Consider the following 19,701-nt stretch of genomic DNA (forward strand, 5'->3'; position numbering starts at 1 on the left):
TTTTATTCCTTAAATGTACAGTGTCTGAGAGAGTTAAGTGCCACCAAGTAATAAGGCCGGGCCATGAAATATCCTGTCCAGAGACCGCTAAGAGCAAATGAATTACATACCAATGTGAGTTTCTTGGCATAAAACCTACTGAAGGACCCCGTTGAAATGCAAATTCCCTTATTATGTTGAATCACATTAAACTTCATAAATAGTATAATGCACATAAATCCATGAAAACTGTTTGTGTTGAGAAAATAAAGTGAATTAATATGAGAGTATGCATACATTAGATAATGCCATAAAGCAGCTTTATAAAGATAGTGCATTTTATTTGCCATTTACTGTTTGCATTTACCTAGTTTTTTTAAAAAAATAATCTCTTCTAGGGACATGAAATGGCAGATATTCAAAGGTGAATATTTATATCTGATAGTAAATGTGAACAGGATAGAGACAAGTAGATTTATTAAATAAGCAAAACCTAATGAAATGTTTATTCTTGTATTCAGTACACTAGTATTCAAAAAAATTTTCATTAAGAATTACTTTATTTTTAAACTTTTAAAGCAATCAAAATTTTATGGAAATATTATTTTAAATGTCTGTAGAATATAAATAGCTGATGTTGTGTAATTAAACTGGTAAATTATAAACAAATTGTCAACTACAAAACAAATTCCTTCCTACCAACTTTTTCTCTCATATCTGTGAAAGAATCCAATGTAGAATTGTTTTGCATAAATGACTTTAATATCAGTTAAAGTCAATACCCTTTAGCCAAAGACAACAAGGGACACACCTATAGTAGAATAACCTGAGCATATTTATTATTGCATTGAGAGAGAATATCCACCCTAGGCAACTATGGAGCAGTGCAGTACGTGGGTATTAGAACAAACCTGTTATAGGATGTGAGGCAATGTTAGGTGACTGTGGGGAGAGTTTAATGGAGTAAAGCTTTACTCTAGATTGAATGTTATCAGAGAGTAGTTCTATAATTGTCTTATTTAGACGGAGGGAAGACTTATTTTAATGTCTTACTTAGAAGGAGGGAAGACTAAGTCATGTCACAGCTGTAATTGGCAGAGAAACAACAACCATTTATATTAGCAGGGAGAAGGGGATGTTTGATGTTTTGCGGCTTGAACAATGGTCATGTTTGGTCTGTGATTATGGTATAGCACTGTTTTTGCCCTTCTCCATTATGGTCAGCGTGGCCTTCTCCGGTGTTATGTTGATTATGGTCAACAAAAGAACACCAAAATCTAGCTGTGAGTGTCAGACCATCTCATAGTAATGCCAAGGCCTAACTTATACTACCAGGCCAGCTAGTGGGTATCATGGGCTGATTTTCTCTTTCGTGCAAATGATGCAACGTGCACTAGCCACGAGTACCCTTTCTCCCCTACAAATCTCATGAAATGACAACAGATTATATAGGTTGAAAATGATCAAATCCATCACAACCAATGGCAGCAAAGGTTGCCATTAAAGTAAAAAAATGTAAGGGTGCACCTGTGATCAGTACAATTCAGCAATAGAAAGTCTAAAACTCACTGAAATTAAATGGAGAAACACAATTTTCTTTTAAAGGCAATGTCAGAGTTAACTGTGAACATTATCAGGATAATTAATTAAAGAACAGCATTTGAGGTAAATTGACAAGCTAATGCTAATATTTTTGAAAATACAAAAGAATAAGAATAACCGAAGCAATCTTGAAAAAGAAAAAAATCCAGAGAAAATAAATTTCTATATAGTAGTAGTTGGTATAAAACTATAATAACATAACCAACATGGCATTGAAGCAGGGCCCAAAATTAGAAAACTGTCACAGAATAAATTTCAGCATTAGTCCCACCAGTTTACATGTTGCACTGTAATACATGCAGACAGGATGGTTGTTTCCTAAATGTCACTGAATCAACTGGATATCTAAACAGAAAAAAAAAAAATATATATATATATATATATGCACACACACACTACACATACACATATATAGGCACACAAACACACACACATATATGCATATATGCACCTGGACTTTTGATTAATAATATACACAAAAATAAATTTCAGATAAAATCTAGATCAAAGCAAGAAATTTAAGCAATACGAATTAGAGAACACATCAAAGGAGAATGTTTTCTTGGTCTTGATTATATAAAGATTATTTTGTGATACACAAAGCACTAAAATAAAAAAACTTGTTGAGACATTAGAGTTTCATAAAATTATTAACTCTTTATAGATTGCTGGCTGGAATTTAAATTTTTGCAACCACGTTTGTAACTGTTTAGAAGTATCTAAAGAAGCTAAACATATGATTTCTCTGTAAATCAGCCATTCTACTTTTAGGTATAACCTTGAAAGAAACACATACATATTTTCTCAAAACACAAGTAAAACAATGTTCTTAGGAGTTCCTTTTGTAATAGGTAAAATCTCAAACAACCTAACTGTGCGTCTTCCTTAGAATAGATAAGCAAACTGTCATATATTCATACAGTGAATGTGGTCGAATGTGATTCCTGACTCTCACACCCTGTGTAATTGCCTCTCTCCAGTATGGACTGTACCCAATCACTCACTTCTAACTAATAAAATATACAAAAAAGTTCAATGATTTCACTTTTAAGTTTAAGTAATGAAGAGACTGTAGCGTTGGTCCTGGGTATTCTCTTTCACGCCCTTGCTTGCTCTGAGGGAAGCCAGTGGCCGTGTTGTGATGTGCCCTATGAAGAGGACCACAAAGTAACTGATGACCTGACCAACATCCAGCATGAACCATGTGAGTCAGCTTGAATCAGACTTTCTTCTTTTAACACTTTGGAGACAACTGCCATCCTGGCTCATACCTTGATTGCAATATTTAGGCAGGCCCTGAGCCAGACTTACATAGCTAAATTCTACCTGGATTGCTGACCCACAGAAACTATAAGTAATAATTGTTTGATGCCTTAAGCCCCAATGTTTTAAGGTAATTTATTTTACAGCAATTGACAGGTAATAGAGTGGAACATGAAAGAGAACTACGAGAATGAACAAATGACAGTTATATTTAAGACACTTGGGTAAATATTGCAAACAAAAATTGAAACAGTAAAACCAGGCACAAAATGATGCATACTATGTGATTCCATGCACAAACATCCCCAAAATAGGCCAGACTTATCTATAGCATTAGAAGCCCAAATAATGCTCATGCTCGGGCATAGCATAATGCTATCCTTGGAAATAGAGAGTGTCTGAAAGTCATCTGAAGGGGATTTTTTGTGTCTCTTGCTTCTGTTTTGAAAATGTATAAAGCTGTTTACTTTTGATTTGTATACTTTTCTGAATGTGTATTCTATTATTACTTCATAGATGATTACACTAAAACATGACTTTTACACTCAGTTCTTTGCTTTATTTGACCTGTTCTTTTCTTTTGTCTATAATTTTATGGTTGAGTTTTCCCTGCCTTTTATTTTTAAATGTGTCTTTGGACATAATATAATACTGAATTATTTTTAAATCAAATTACAGCTTTTCTACTTTCAACTAATTATTTTAAGGCTTTGCATTTACTGTAGTTACTGAAAGTTTAAGATTTGGTCCTATCATCTTATTTGTTTTTGTTTTACCAGGTTGTCTTTTCTTCCATTCACTGGATTAATTTATTTTGTCCAACATCTCTGCAGTTTGGATGATATAAATTTCATATGGGTTCTTGGGATTGACTCATAGTATATTTACAACTTTATCTCCCATGTCATAGTCCAAAGCTTGGTAAGTGAACATTATTAATTAGTGGGTGACTTTTGATGATAATGATCAAAAAAAGATGAAATATGGTAGTCAAAATTTAAAAAATATAAAATCAGTAAATCATATAAAATGAACATAGGTCAAAAAACTATTGTGGAGACTTACGTATGCGTATACATAAAGGCCATTGTTGCTTGTTTTGCTTTCTTGTGGAATGGGAGAAGAAACTATGATTTGAACAAATAGATGAAGTTCCATAAAAGGCTTCACTCTCCAGATATCACTTCCATGTGCCCTGATAATGGGTTTGCACCCCATGCATTGGCAATATAAAGAGAAAAGCCATTTGCAAATGAAGTAAATAGCACTTAGAAATGTAGCCACATGTGGTAGAGCTAAAACATATTCAGAGATATTCTGTAGATAATTTTAGGACTAAAATGAGAAAGAATAAAATTGACCATAAAACATACTAAGATGTTCAGGTTCTAATAGGATTTAAAAAATAAATATCCATAATTATCTATGAAACTGTACAAACAGCTCTAAAAACAGAACCAAGCTTACAAGGGCAGTGAAGGCAAAAAGAGATGGGTCAGTTTAATATTAACTAGTTTATAGAAGCAATAATGAGAATTGCCTGAATCTTTGCAAAATTTACATCAGAAAAACTTAAGATGGTTGTGCCACACAGAGACAAAAATCAGGCAGCATTAGAGTTATCATCCAGGAAAGATTTTCCCGATGCCAAGCTACCCCCATTGACTTTTTATATTATAATGAAAGTGTAATAAAGGGAGATGAATTTAAGAGCTTGATTTGAGAACAGAACTGGACTGTTTTGTACATTCATCCAGGGGCACCAAATTCTCCCCAGGGAGTTATTCCAAATCAGCAGAGGAAACAAAGGATGGTTATTATGTCAGTTTTTAAAATATTTCTATTCCTTTCCCACCTTTCCTATTATCAAACTGTAAACATTATTCTCCTAGGAAATAAGCAAGTTCTTTCAAATCCAAATGTTTTCAGTTAAATTAGGATTGTAAAGTTTGAACAGTTGTAACCAAATTGTTCTTATTTCTTAAGCTTCCAAATAAATGTCAACATACATTTTATATATATATATGTGTGTATATATATATTTAACATAATTGTTTTATTGTTAAATATACATTTTTTGGTATATTTACTGTTAAACATATGTATATTTAACCATAACTGTTAAACATACATATATGGGCAGGGCACAATGGCTCACACCTGTAATCCTACCACTTTGGGAGGCTGAGGCAGGCAGATCATCAGAGGTCAGGGGTTTGAGATCAGCCTGGGCAATGTGGTGAAACCCAGTCTCTACTAAAAATACAAACATTAGCCAGGCATGGTGGCACATGCCTTAATCCCAGCTACTCGGGAGGCTAAGGCAGGAGAATCACTTGAACCCAGGAGGCAGAGATTGCAGTGATCCGAGATCTCGCTACTGCACTACAGACTGGATGACAGAGTGAGAATCCATCCAAAAAAAAAAAAAATACACATATGTGTTTGTGTGTTTTGTGAATATGTATGTAAGTGAATGTGAGTGTGTGTGTGTGTGTCTCTGTGTGTGTGTAAAATTGAGTTTTAACTGACTTGTATTTACTGCTTTTATGTTTTGCTCTCTTGTTTGGTCAGCATCACTTTACTACATTGTGTTACTGCATAGAAATTGTGTTTTTTGAATTTTTAGCAACTGATATCTGAGAAGACCTTTGTAGGGAAAACTCCAAAGGTTGATTCTCTTTTGATAAGATATATTTTAGCAAGCTGGGTACAGTGGTGCATATCTGTAATCCCAGCTACTCCAGATGCTGAGGCAGGAGGATTCCTTAATGCCAAGAGTCGAGGCAGTGCACTGTGATTGCACCTGTGAATAGCCATTGCATTTGAGCCCGGGCAACATAGCAAGACCAAGTCTCATTAAAAAAAAGAAAGAAAGAGAGAGAAAAAAAAACAGGAAAAAATAAAAGAAAGAAGTTGAAGAGAAAGAAAAGAAAAGAAAGGAAAGGAAAACAAATTAGAAACCTAAATCTTCATGGAGTAGGTAATAGAATCCAACAGGGATTCCCTATACTCATTAATTTCTACATTGCCCCACAAGTGCAACATTGGCATATTGTAACTTTCCTCAGGACACCATAGTATTGCCTGCTTATTATCTGCCATTTTAGCACCTATTTTTAAGGTGTTTTTTTAACATCAGTAAGGTTCATGTTCTGATAAGAGGTTGTCATCCTTGGATTAATTCAACATCTTGGCCAAAATCTGTAGCTTATTTGTCAATTTCATTGCTAAGTGAAAATTAATCAGAAGCACTGAAAATAAACAAAAAAATAGATTCATTCTTTTTTACTACATAGACTTCCTAATTTTACATATATGGTCAGAGCCAATAACTTTAGTGAGCGATAAAGTTCAAATTCTTCATAAAATGGTAGCAGCCATTTTATAATACAATGATTATTATGGTGATGGAAAGTAAATACATGCAAAAATACACATATAACGCTACCATGTACCAGACACTGCCCCATATACTTTTTATATTAACGCATTTGAATATCACACCAAAACTTAAGGAGGTATTAGAAACACGGCAAAAATTAAAGTTACATGACTGGTAAGTGATAGAATCAAGAATCAAATTCAAAGCCATGTTCATAAACCCTACATATTGTGTCCTTTGTCATATATTACTACATGGCATTAAACCTTACACCATAACGTCTCTCCTCATTTCCTCCTTGCTGCCTATAATAAAAAAAATTATACCAGTTAGCAAAGTTTTAAAGATAAATTAACATATTATGTGTATCAATATTTTAGATTTTTGAGGTTTAATTTTTATTGCTAAAATCTAGTGGGATATAAATATATAAATACATGTGTGTGAATGTGTGCTGTAAGTGTGAGAAATAGACATGAAAAAATCTGTAAATAATTTTACTTTAATATTTCACTAACAAGTGGATATAAAATCTAAATCTATTAATAGTCTGTTTTCATTTTTCTATGCCATTATTAAGGAAATAAAAAATTATACATATTATAAACATAAATTACACAATCACAGCTTATTTTATAAACTACAAATCTACATGGTACATATATAATTTTGGCATTCACATTTAATTTATAATTATTTTTTAGGGAAAAGCTTGTTATAGGTCAATAAATGCTTATAAACTTTCCAAACTGTGTTTAAGTTAAATTACTTTAGTGAAATTAATTTAATAAAATTTTTCATGTTTATAAACATGAAAATCATTTAAACTGGAAATTGTTTCTTTTATTATACTTTAAATTCTGGGGTACATATGCAGAACATGCAGGTTTGTTACATAGGTATACATGTGGCATAGTGGTTTGCTGCACCCATCAACCCGTCATTTACATTAGGTATTTCTCCTAATTATCTCCCTCCCCTTACCCCCAACCCTGTGACGGGCCCCAGTGTGTGATGTTCCCCTCCCTGGGCCCATATGTTCTCATTGTTCAACTCCCACTATATGTGAGAACATGCGGTGTTTGGTTTTCTCTTCCTGTGTTAGTTTGCTAAGAATAATGGTTTCCAGCTTCATCTATGTCCCTGCAAAGGACATGAAATCATCTTGTTTTATGGCTGCATAAAACACATCCATGGTGTGTGTGTGCCACGTTTTCTCAATGTAGTCTAACATTGATTGGCATTTGGGTTGGTTCGAAGTCTTTGCTATTGTGAATAGTGTGACACTAAACATAGGTGTGGATGTGTCTTTATAGTAGAATGATTTATAATCCCTTGGGTATATACCCAGTAATAAGATTCCTGGGTCAAATTGTATTTCTGGTTCTAGATTTTTGGGGAATTGCCACACAGTCTTTCATAATGGTCGAACTAATTTACACTCCCACCAACAATGTAAAAGCGTTCCTATTCCTCCACATTATCTCCAGCATCTGTTGTTTTCTGACTTTTTAATGATTGCCATTCTAACCGAGGTGAGAAGGTATCTCATTGTGGTTTTGATTTACATTTCTCTAATGACTAGTGATGATGAGCTTTTTTTCATATGTTTGTTGGCCACATAAATGTCTTCTTTTATGAAGTATCTGTTCATATCCTTTGCCCACTTTTTGATGGGTTTGTTTGTTTTTTCCTTGTAAATTTAAGTTCCTTGTAGATTCTGGATATTAGCCTTTTGATAGATGGCTAGATTGCAAAAATTTTCTCCCATTCCATAGGTTGCCTGTTCACTCTGTTGATAATTTATTTTGCCATGCAGAAGCTCTTTAGTTTAATTAGATCCCATTTGTCAGTTCTGGCTTGTGTTGCAACTGCTTTTGATGTTTTAGTCATGAAGTCTTTGCCCATGCCTATGTCCTGAATGATATTACCTAGGTTTTCTTCTAGGGTTTTTATGGTTTTAGGTCTAATGTTTAAGTCTTTAATCCATCTTGAGTTAATTTTTGTATAAGGTGTAAGGAAGGGGCCCAGTTTCAGTTTTCTGGCTATGGCTAGCCAGTTTTGCCAACACCATTTATTAAATAGGGAATCCTTTCCCCATTGCTTATTTTGGTCAGGTTTGTCAAAGATCAGATGGTTGTAGATGTGTGGCATTATTTCTGAGGGCTCTGTTCTGTTCCATTGGTCTGTATATCTGTTTTGGTACCATTATCATGCTGTTTTGGTTACTGTAGCCTTGTAGTATAGTTCAAAGTCAGGTAGAGTGATGCCTCCAGCCTTGTTCTTTTGGCTTAGGATTGTCTTGGCTACACAGCCTCTTTTTTGGTTCCATGTGAAATTTAAAGTAGTATTTTCTAATTCTGTGAAGAAAGCCAATGGTTGCTTGATGGGAATAGCATTGAATCTATAAATTACTTTGGGCAGTATGGCCATTTTCACAGTATTAATTCTTCCTATTCAGGAGCATGGAATGTTTTTCTATTTGTTTGTATTCTCTCTTATTTCCTTGAGCAGTGGCTTGCAGTTCTCCTTGAGGTCCTTCACATTCCTTGTAAGTTGTATTATGAGGTATTTTATTCTCTTTGCAACAATTGTGAATGGGAGTTTGCTCATGATTTGGCTCTCTGTTTGTCTCTCTTGTCTATTGATGTATAGGAATGCTTGTGATTTTTGCCCATTGATTTTGCATCCTGAGAGTTTGCTCAAGTTGGTCATCAGCTTAAGAAGTTTTTGGGCTGAGATAATGCGGCTGTCTAAATATACAATCATGACATCTGCAAATAGAGATAATTTGATTTCTTGCCTTCTTATTTGAATACACTTTATTTCTTTGTCTTGCCTGATTGTCCTGATGAGAATTTCCAATACTATGTTGAATAGGAATGGTGAGAGAGGGCATCTTGTCTTGTGCTGGTTTTCAAAGGGAATGATTCCAGCTTTTGCCCATTAAGTATGATATTAGCTGTGGGTTTGTCACAAATAACTCTTATTATTTTGATATATATTTCATTAATACCTGGTTTATTGAGTGTTTTTAGTATAAAGGGGTGTTGAATTTTATTGAAGGCCTTTTCTGCATTTTTGAGATAATCATGTGGTTTTTGTCATTGGTTCTCTTTATGTGATGAATTGTGTTTATTGATTTGTGTATGTTGAAACAGCCTTGCGTGCCAGGGATGAAGCTGACTTGATCTTGGTGGATAAGCTTTTTGATGTGCTGCTGGATTTGGTTTGCTAGTATTTAGTTGAGGATTTTCACATTGATATTCATCAGGGATATTGCCCTGAAATTTTCTTTTTGTGTTGTGTCTCTGCCAGGTTTTGGTATCAGGATGATGCTGGCCTCATAAAATGAGTTAGGGAGGATTCTCTTTTTCTGTTGTTTGGAATAGTTTCAGAAGGAATGGTAACAGCTCCTCTTTGTACCTCTGGTAGAATTTGGCTGTGAATCCATCTGGTCCTGGGTTTTTGTTTTTTTTTTTTTGGTTGGTAGGCTATTAATTACTGCCTCAATTTCAGAACTTGTTGCTGGTCTATTCAGAGATTTGGTCTCACCTGGTTTAGACTTGGGAGGTTTATGTGTCTAGGAATTTATCCATTTCTTCTAGGTTTTCTAGTTTATTTGCATAGAGGTGTTTATAGTATTTGTTGGGGTGATCAGATCCAACACCAGGTCTTGGGGGTGACAAAGTCCGGCAGAGTCAAAGGAATGAAAAAAAGTTTGAGAGTGAAAGTGGGACCAAGGGGCCAACGCGAGTGTGGAGGCTGTGAAGGCCCTGAGCTCTGGGAGCCCATGCTATTTATTGGTGCTCAAACAAACAGGTAGTGAGGATGTGGGGGTTGAGAGGAAACAGTGTATCAAGTAAATGAGAAACATATGACTGCTTGAGATAACAAGAGTGTTAGAAGCAAGGAGCCAGCAAGTCTAGCAGACATGCAAGCCCTGCCTCAGCTTCTCTCCCAACACTCAGCTTTTCTCCCAACATGCCCCCCTTCTCTTTTTTGTAAAAACCACCACAGCTATCATTATTACTGACATAAGGTGACGTCTTTTTAAATTAATTGAGCAAGGCAATTACAGGCTGTGCAGATCTTAATTGTCAGTTGGTGATCCAGCTTCATATTTCTTAGCCCTTATTCCAAATAGAGTTGCTCTGGTTTGAATGCTTCCTACATATCTCCCCTTTCCCTTTTACAAGAGGACCCTTAATCCTAGGGGTTGCAGAAGGATGAAGATCCATCTTCTGTAACTTCTTCATGCTGAATAGGGGAGAAGATACACCTGCCTACCTATTAGAGTCTCTTGTATTTGGGGTAGAGAGAAGTTCAGTCAGAAAGCATTGATTTTAAGCATCTATAAGTAAAACACTGGTGCTCCAGCAGTTTTTCAGCATGTCTCATACTGGGGGAACCCAGTCCATGGTTGTACACATCTTGAGGGCACCTACAAGGTTTGTTCTTCTCCTGCAAAAACACAAGCATACCCTCAGCCCCACATTAGTAAATCTACTGAAACAAAAGCAAAGACTTCTGTGGCTGTAGCCAGGAGGCATGCTACTGCTGAAGCGTTTGTAACTCAGCTTCTGCCTCTTTGGTAAATTACTGTGGCGTAAAACTTACTGTTGATAACTAGAAGCAGGCTCTTATAACAGAAGGCACAGAGAAAGCAAATCGAGGCTTAAAAGCAATCCTTAAACCTTCAATTTGCACTGTACAGGTGGGTCTACTAGAGGCTGTGGTTCATGACAGATCTTCACATGTTTAGTGGGCACCCACACAGGCACCTGATTGTCGCCTGGAGAGACACAAGTAAATCCTCTTCCCCATAAAATCATCTTTCCTTTTTCCAAGCTCTTTGTATGTGCATCCCCCCACCATATATCTTGTCCAGCCTTTTTATTTTCCTTTTGTCCTCTCAGGTGTTGTTTAGCTGCAGTCATGGGTTGAATCACAGCATTAACAGCCCTTAAATCTTTTAACATTCTCCATTTCCCTGATTTTTTCTTAATGACAAATACAGGAGAATTCCAAGGGGGAAAAGTAGGCTCTATATGTCCCTTTTGTAATTGTTTCTATACCAGTTCTTTTAAAGCCTCCAGTTTTTCCTGTTTCAGCAGCCATTGCTCCACCCAAACCAGTTTGACTGTTAGCCAAACAAGAGGAATGGGAGCTGGAGGCTCAACAATGGCCACTCCTAAAAATGACACCCCAAACCGGTCCAATCTGTTTGCCCTTTTAATTCTAAAGGTTCTGATTGGCCATTTTTATCTTTTTCTAGTTCTTTTCCTGGGTGATATCCCATATTTTTCATCATTTGTCTACTATTATTACTATATTGATCTGTAGGAATAGATATTTCAGCATCTCGTTGTTGCAATAAGTCTCTATCCCATAAATTGACAGGAATAGGTGTAATGATAGGTTGAATTGTCCTTTCCTGACCATTCAGCCCTTGACATGGTAAAATCAAAGAACTTTGAAAAACTTCTGAGGCAGCTCCTACTCCAGCAACACCAATAGATGCCTTTTGCATAGGTCAGTGCTGGGGCCATTGATTTATAGCAATAATAAAGACATCAGCTCCAGTATCTACTAGTCCTTCAAAATCTTTTCCCTGAATAGTTACTGTGCAAATAGGTCTTTTGTCGGATACTCGATTAACCCAATAGACAGCCTTTCCTGCTGGATTAGTATTACCAAAGCCTCCTGTTCTTTTCACTGTGCTGCTTCCTAGTTTTATGTGAGGTAACAGCAACAACTGAGCAATTCTTTCTCCTGGAAAGGTAGATCATGGAGTCAAGGAGCTAATAACTAATTTAATTTCTCCAGTATAATCAGAGTCAATTATTCCCATATGCACAGTGACAACTTTTAAATTTAGACTAGACCTTCCAAGTGAGAGGAGAAGCCAGTTGGGCTTCTGGGTCAGGTGGGGACTTGGAGAACTTTTCTCTCAGCTAAAGGATTGTAAATGCACCAATCAGTGCTCTGGGTCTACCTAAAGGTTTGTAAATGCACCAATCAGTGCTCTGGGTCTAGCTAATCAGGTAGGGGACTTGGAGAACTTTTCTGTCTAGCTAAAATATTGTAAATGCACTAATCAGCACTCTGTGTCTAGCAAAGGTTTGTAAATGCACCAATCAGCACTCTGTAAAAATGGACCAATCAGCACTCTGTGTCTAGCAAAGGTTTGTAAATGCACCAATCAGCACTCTGTAAAAATGGACCAATCAGCACTCTGTGTCTAGCAAAGGTTTGTAAATGCACCAATCAGCACTCTGTAAAAATGGACCAATCAGCACTCTGTGTCTAGCAAAGGTTTGTAAATGCACCAATCAGCACTCTGTAAAAATGGACCAATCAACACTCTGTAAAATGGACCAATGAGCACTCTGTAAAATGTACCAATCAGCTTTCTGTAAAATGGACCAATCAACAGGATGTGGGTGGGCCCAAATAAGGGAATAAAATCAGGCCACCCAAGCCAGCAGCAGCCTCGCTCGGGTCCCCTTCCATGCTCTGGAAGTTTTGTTCTTTTGCACTTTGCAATAAATCTTGCTGCTGCTCACTCTTTGGGTCTGCACTACCTTTATGAGCTGTAACACTCACTGCGAAGGCCTGCAGCTTCACTCCTGAAGCCAGTGAGACCATGAACCCACCGGGAGGAATGAACAACTCCAGATGCGCCACCTTTAAGAGCCATAACACTCACTGCAAAGGTCTGCAGCTTCACTCCTGAAGTCAGCAAGGCCACAGATATCTGAAAGAACAAACTCTGGACACACCATCTTTAAGAACTCTAACACTCACCATGAGGGTCCGTGGCTTCATTCTTGAAGTCAGCGAGACCAAGAACCCACCTGAAGGAACCAATTCCGGACACACAAGTAATAGACCAACTGTTCCTGAGGGTAAGCATCCCCTAACTCCAGTGGGGACCTTCTTTGATGGCTCTCCAGGAAGTAAGGAGATGGGAATTTTGCTGTGGAAGTCTACAGCAGCACTGCCTGCTGAAGGAGGGGGACAATTGTTGTATGTTTGTAAGTGTACTGGCTGTGCTGGGTATGCCTTGGTTCATTGAGGGGCTCGAGGTGGGCCCTCTTCCCATTTCCCAAAAGAGGTTGTCCATCTTTGCTAAACTTAGAATGACATTGACTTGCCCAGTGATTGCCTTTCTTACATTGGGGGCATACTCTGGGACTTTTCTGTTGATTGATGGTAGTAGTTTTTGCCTTTTGATTTCCTTTTCTACATTCCTTTCTTCTGTGTCCAAATTGCCCACAATTAAAGCAAGAGCCTAAGAAATGGGGCATATTCTTTCCTACTCTTAATCTAGCCATAGCCTGATCTAAAAGAGTAGCCTTATGTAAGTTATCTCCAATGCCATCGCAAGCCTTAATATATTCAGCTAAATAAGCCTTCCCTCTCAGGGGTTTAAGAGCAGTTTGACATTCTGCATTAGCATTATCATATGCAAGAAGCTGTATTACAACATCCTGAGCTGTTTTATCAGTTATGGCTTTATACACAGCCTCTTGGAGCAGAGCAATAAAATCAATATGTGGTTCTTTAGGTCCTTGTTGGGCAGAACTGAAAGAAGGATATTTCTCACCCGTAACATTTATCCTTTCCCGTGCCCATAAGCACACAAAGAGCTGAACAATGGCAACATCCTCCATTACTGCTTGATTCTCTAATTGACCCCAATTAGGGCCAACTCCCATTAACTGTTCAAAGGAAACAGGCACAGGTGGCTGTGCTTGTGTGTTTTCCTTTGTCTGAGATTGAGTTTCATCAGACCACCAGGTTTTAAACTGCAAGTACTGAGATATAGTGAGAACAGATTTTGTCAAAGTATCCCAATCATATGGTATTAATCTATTATCAAGAGCCATATTTTTTAATAAAGTTTGCACAAAAGGAGAGTTTGGTCCATATTGACTAATGGCTTGCTTAAATTCCTTTAGTAACTCAAAAGGAAAAACAGCCCCATTAGCTATATTCTGTCCTCCCTGATGGATTATAGTAACAGGAAATTGCCATGCTTCAAGGTCACCCTTAGCTCTAGCTTTTGAAATAGAATTTTGTATAGCACCACCAATTGCTCCAGGTTTTAATGTTGCAACTACAGGAGCAGTAAGTTTTTTGGCTAATTTGTCTTCTCGCCCATTAAGAGGAGAGAGAGGAGGTGATCATTCACTTAATTCAGCAGGTGGAGCCGACAGGCTAGTAAAACATACTTTTTTTAGTTTTCTTTTCTTTTCTTTAATCTCCTCCAGTACCTGTTCCTCACATTCAGAATCTGAAGTTAGTTTTTTACACTCATCCTCTTCCTCATCTGAATCTGCCTCATCATCTGTTTGAAATGGCTCAAGAGCTGCCTTTATTAGAGCCCACATTGACCAACTGGAAACTGGAATTTCTGATCCTGCTTTATACACCTTTTTAAAATCTCTTCTAATTCTCTCCCATTCATCCAACTCCATAGTCCCTTGTTCAGGAAACCATGGACAAAACTGCTTTACTGTACTAAAGAGTGATAACAAATTCTGAGTACTAACTTTCACTCCCCCTCTTCATAATAAATGCCTTAAGAAATTTAAATAAGCAGAATGTCTGCTTTCACTTTGTCCCATTGTTACCCTGGTTCTTCTGAGAGCTCAGCTTTCCTACCGAGCTTCTTTTAGACATCCTCTGGTGTCCTTTGACCAGGCGTCCTCCACTTTCACATGCTCTAGTGTTCCTTCACCAGGGTCTTTGTCACCTCATGTTGGGCAGCCAGCAATGTTGGAGTGATCACACCGAACACCAGGTCATGGGGGCGATGAAGTCCAGCAGAGTCAAAAGAATGAGAAAAAGACAGTCTGAGAGACAAAGTGGGACCAGGGGGCCATCGCGAGTGTGGAGGCTGTGAAGGCCCTGAGCTCTGGGAGCCCACGCTATTTATTGGTGCTCAAACAAACAGGTGGTGAGGACATGGGGGTTGAAAGGAAACAGTGTATCAACTGAATGAGAAACATATGGTTGCTTGAGATAACAGGAGTGCTAGAAGCAAGGAGCCAGCAAGTCTAGCAGACATGCAAGCCCTGTCTCAGCTTCTCTCCCAACACTCAGCTTTTCTCCCAACAGTATTCTCTGACGGTAGTTTGCATTTCTGTGGGATCAGTGTTGATCTCCCCTTTATCATTTTTTATTGTTTCTATTTGATTCTTCTCTATTTTCTTCTTTATTAATCTGGCTGGTGGTCTATCTATTTTGTTAATATTTTCCAAAAACCAGCTCCTGGAATCTTTGATTTTTTGAAGGTTTTTTTGTCTCTCTATCTCCTTCAGTTCTGCTATGATTTTAGTTATTTCTTGTCTTCTGCTAGCTTTTGAATTTGTTTACTCTTGATTCTCTAGTTTTTTTAATTGTAATATTAGGGGGTTGACTTTAGATCTTTCCCACTTTCTCCTTTGGACACTTAGTGCTATAAATTTTCCTCTAAACACTGCTTTGGTTGTGTCCCAGATATCCTGGTATGTTGTGTCTTCATTCTCATTGGTTTAAAGAACTTCTTTATTTCTGCCTTAATTTCATTATTTTCCCAGTAGTCATTCAGGAGCAGGTTGTTCAGCTTCAATGTAGTTGTGCAGTTTTGAGTGAGTTTCTTAATTCTGAGTTCTAATTTGATTGCACTGTGGTCTGAGAGACTGTTACAATTTCCATTCTTTTGCATTTGCTGAGGAGTGTTTTACTTCCAATTATGTGGTCGATTTTAGAATAAGTGCTATGTGGTGCTGAGAAGAATGTATATTCTGTTGATTTGGGGTGGAGAGTTCTGTAGATGTCTATTAAGTCAGCTTGGTCCAGAGCTGTGTTCATCTCCTGAATATCCTTGTTAATTTTCTGTCTCATCAATCTGTCTAATATTGACAGTGACAGGTGACAATGTGCTAGCAGCCCTTGCTTGCTGTCAGTGCCTCCTCGGCCTCAGCGTCCACTCTGGCCACACTCGAGCAGCCCTTCAGCCTGCAGCTGTACTATGAGGGCCCCTCTCTGGGGCTGGCTGAGGCCAGAGCCGGCTCCCTCTAGTTGCTGGGAAGTGTGAACAGAGAGACGTGGGTGGGACCTGGGGCTGTGCACAACACTCATGAGCCAGTGCGGGTTCCAGGTGAGCACAGGCTCGGCAAGCCCCACACTCTGTGTGACCTGCTGGAGCCTGCTGGGCTTGATCAGAGGCTGAATCCCATGCGTGGATGCATGGACTGCCTTTCCCTCTTCACGGAATCACTGGCCACGATGGCAGGTCTCCTTCTCTTTCTCCCTTCCCCTCTTTTCCTCTTGGTTGTCTGGGACAAGCTCCCTCTGGGATGCCAGAGTGCCCGGGCTAGGTGCTACAAAGTTCCGTGGTGAGTGCCAGTGAGAGATGAAGCCAGCTGGGCTTCTGGGACAGGTGGGGACTTGGAGAACTTTTCTGTCTATCTAAAGGATTGTAAACACACCAATCAGCATTCTGTGTCAGCTAAAGGTTTGTAGACACACCATTCAGTCCTCTGTGTCTAGTTAAAGGTTTGTAAATGCACCAGTCAGCACCCTATGTCTAGCTAATCTGGTGGGGACTTGGAGAACTTTTGTGTCTAGCTAAAGGATTGTAAATGCACCAATCATCACTCTGTGTCTATCTAAATGTTTGTAAAAGCACCAATCGGCTCTCTGTAAAATGGACCAATCAGCAGGATGTGGGTGGGGCCAGGTAAGGGAATAAAAGCAGGCCACCCAAGCCAGCAGTGGCAACCCGCTTCATGCTGTGGAAGCTTTGTTCTTTCGCTCTTTGCAATAAATCTTGCTGCTGCTCACTCTTTGGGTCTGTGCTGCCTCTATGAGCTGTAACACTCACCGTGAAGGTCTGCAGCTTCACTCCTGAAGCAGTGAGACCACAAGCCAACCAGGTGGGATGAACAACTCTGGACGGGGGGAAAAACAATTCAGGATGCACCACCTTTATGAACTATAACACTCACCATGAAGGTCTGCAGCTTTACTCCTGAGGCCAGCGAGACCAGGAACCCACCAGGAGGAATGAACAACTCCAGACACGCCACCTTTAAGAGCTGTAACACTCATGTGAAGGTCTGCAGCTTCACTTCTGAAGTCAGCAAGACCATGAACCCACTAGCAGGAAGAAACTCCAGGCATGTCTGATCGTTAGAAGGAACAAACCCCAGACACACCATCTTTAAGAACTGTAACACTCACTGCGAGGGTCCGCGGCTTCATTCTGGAAGTCAGCGAGACCAAGAACCCACCAATTTCAGACACAACAGTGGGGTGTTAAAGTCTCCACCTATTATTGTGTGAGAGTCTATGTCTCTTTGTAGGTCTCTAAGAACTTGCTTCATGAATCTGGGTGCTCCTGTATTGGGTGCATATATATTTAGGATAGTTAGCTTGTCTTGCTGCATTGATCCCTTTACCATTATGTAATGCCCTTCTTTGTCTTTTTTATCTTGTTGGTTTAAAGTCTATTTTATCAGAGACTAGGAATGCAACCTCTTCTTTTTTTTTTTTGTTTCCATTTGCTTGGTAAATATTCCTTTAACCCTTTATTTTGAGCCTATGTGTGTCTTTGCATATGAGATGGGTCTTCTGAACACAACACACTGAGGTTCTTGACTCTTTATACAGTTGGCCAGTCTGTGCCTTTTAATTGGGGCATTCAGCCCATTTACATTTAAGGTTAAAATTGTGATGTGTGAATTTGATCCTGTCATTATGATGCTAGCTGGTTATTTGCCCATTAGTTGATGCAGTTTCTTCATAGTGTTGATGGTCTTTACATTTCGGTTTGTTTTTGCAGTGGCTGGTACTGGTTTTTCCTTTCCATATTTAGTGCTACCTTCAGGAACTCTTGTAAGACAGCCCTGGTGGTGACAAAATCCCTCAGTATTTGCTTGACTGTAAAGGATTTCATTTCTCCTTCACATATAAGCTTAGTTTGGCTGGATGTGAAATTCTGGGTTGAAAATTATTTTCTTTAAGAATGTTGAATATTGGCCACCACTCTCTTCTGGGTTGTAGGGTTTCTGCAGAGAGATCCACTGTTAGCCTGATGGACTTTCCTTTGTGGGTAACGCAACCTTTCTATCTGATTGCTCTTAACACTTTTTTCTTCATTTCAACCTTGGTGAATCTGATGATTATATGTCTTGAGGTTGTTCTTCTCAAGAAGTATCTTTGTGGTGTTCTCTGTATTTCCTGAATTTGAATGTTGGCCTGTCTTGCCAGGTTGGGGAAATCTCCTGCATAATATACTGAAGTGTGTTTTCCAACTTGGTTCCATTCTGTCACTTTCAGGTACACCAATCAAGCATAGGCTTGATCTTTTCACATAGTCCCATATTTCTTGGAGAATTTATTCATTCCGTTTCATTCTTTTTTCTCTAATCTGATCTTCTGAATTATTTCACTAAGTTGATCTTCAATCTCTGATATCCTTTCTTCTGCTTAATTTATTCAGCTATTGATATTTGTATATGCTTCATGAAGTTCTCATGCTGTGTTTTTCAGCTCCATCAGGTCATTTATGGTCTTCTCTAAACTGGTTATTCTATTTAGCAATTACTCTAACCTTTTATCAAGGTTCTTAGCTTCCTTGCATTGGGTTAGAACATGATCCTTTGGTTCGGAGGAATTTGTTATTACCCACCTTCTGAAGCCTACTTCTGTCAATTCATCAAACTCATTCTCCATCCAGTTTTCTTCCTTTGCTGGCGAGGAATTGTGATCCTCTGAAGGAGTAGAGGCATTCTGGCTTTTGGAATTTTCAGCCTTTTTGCACTGTTTTTTTCTCATCTTCATGGATTTATCTACCTTTGGCCTTTGCTGTTGGTGAACTTCGGATGGAGTTTTTGTGTGGTTATCCTTTTTGTTGTTGCTGCTGCTATTGTTTTCTATTTTTTAGTTTTCCTTCTAACAGTCAGGCCCCTCTGCTGCAGGTCTGCTGGAGTTTGCTGGGGGTCCACTCCAGAACTTGTTTGCCTGGGTATCACCTGCAGCAGCTGAAGAACAGCAAATATTGCTCTCTGATCCTTCCTCTGGAAATTTTGTCCCAGAGGGGCACCTGCCAGATGCCAACAAGAACTCTCCTATGGGAGGTGTCTGTCAACTCCTGCTGGGAGGTGTCTCCCCATCAGAAGGCATGGGCATCAAGGACCCACTTGAGGAGGCAGTCTGTCCTTTATCACAGCTCGAGCGCTGTGCTTGGAGATCCTTTGCTTTCTTCAGAGCCAGCAGTCAGGAACATTTAAGTCTGCTGAAATTGCACCCACAGCTGCCCCTTCCCCCAGGTGTTCTGTCCCGGGGAGATGGCAGTTTTATCTACAAGCCCCTGACTGGGACTGCTGCCTTTCTTTCAGAAATGCCCTGCCCAGAGAGGAGGAATCTAGAGAGGCAGTCTGGCTACAGCAGCTTTACGGTGCTGCAGTGGGCTC

The sequence above is a fragment of the Pongo pygmaeus genome, chromosome 4, assembly GCF_028885625.2.
Source record: "Pongo pygmaeus isolate AG05252 chromosome 4, NHGRI_mPonPyg2-v2.0_pri, whole genome shotgun sequence".
Lineage (NCBI taxonomy): Eukaryota > Metazoa > Chordata > Mammalia > Primates > Hominidae > Pongo > Pongo pygmaeus.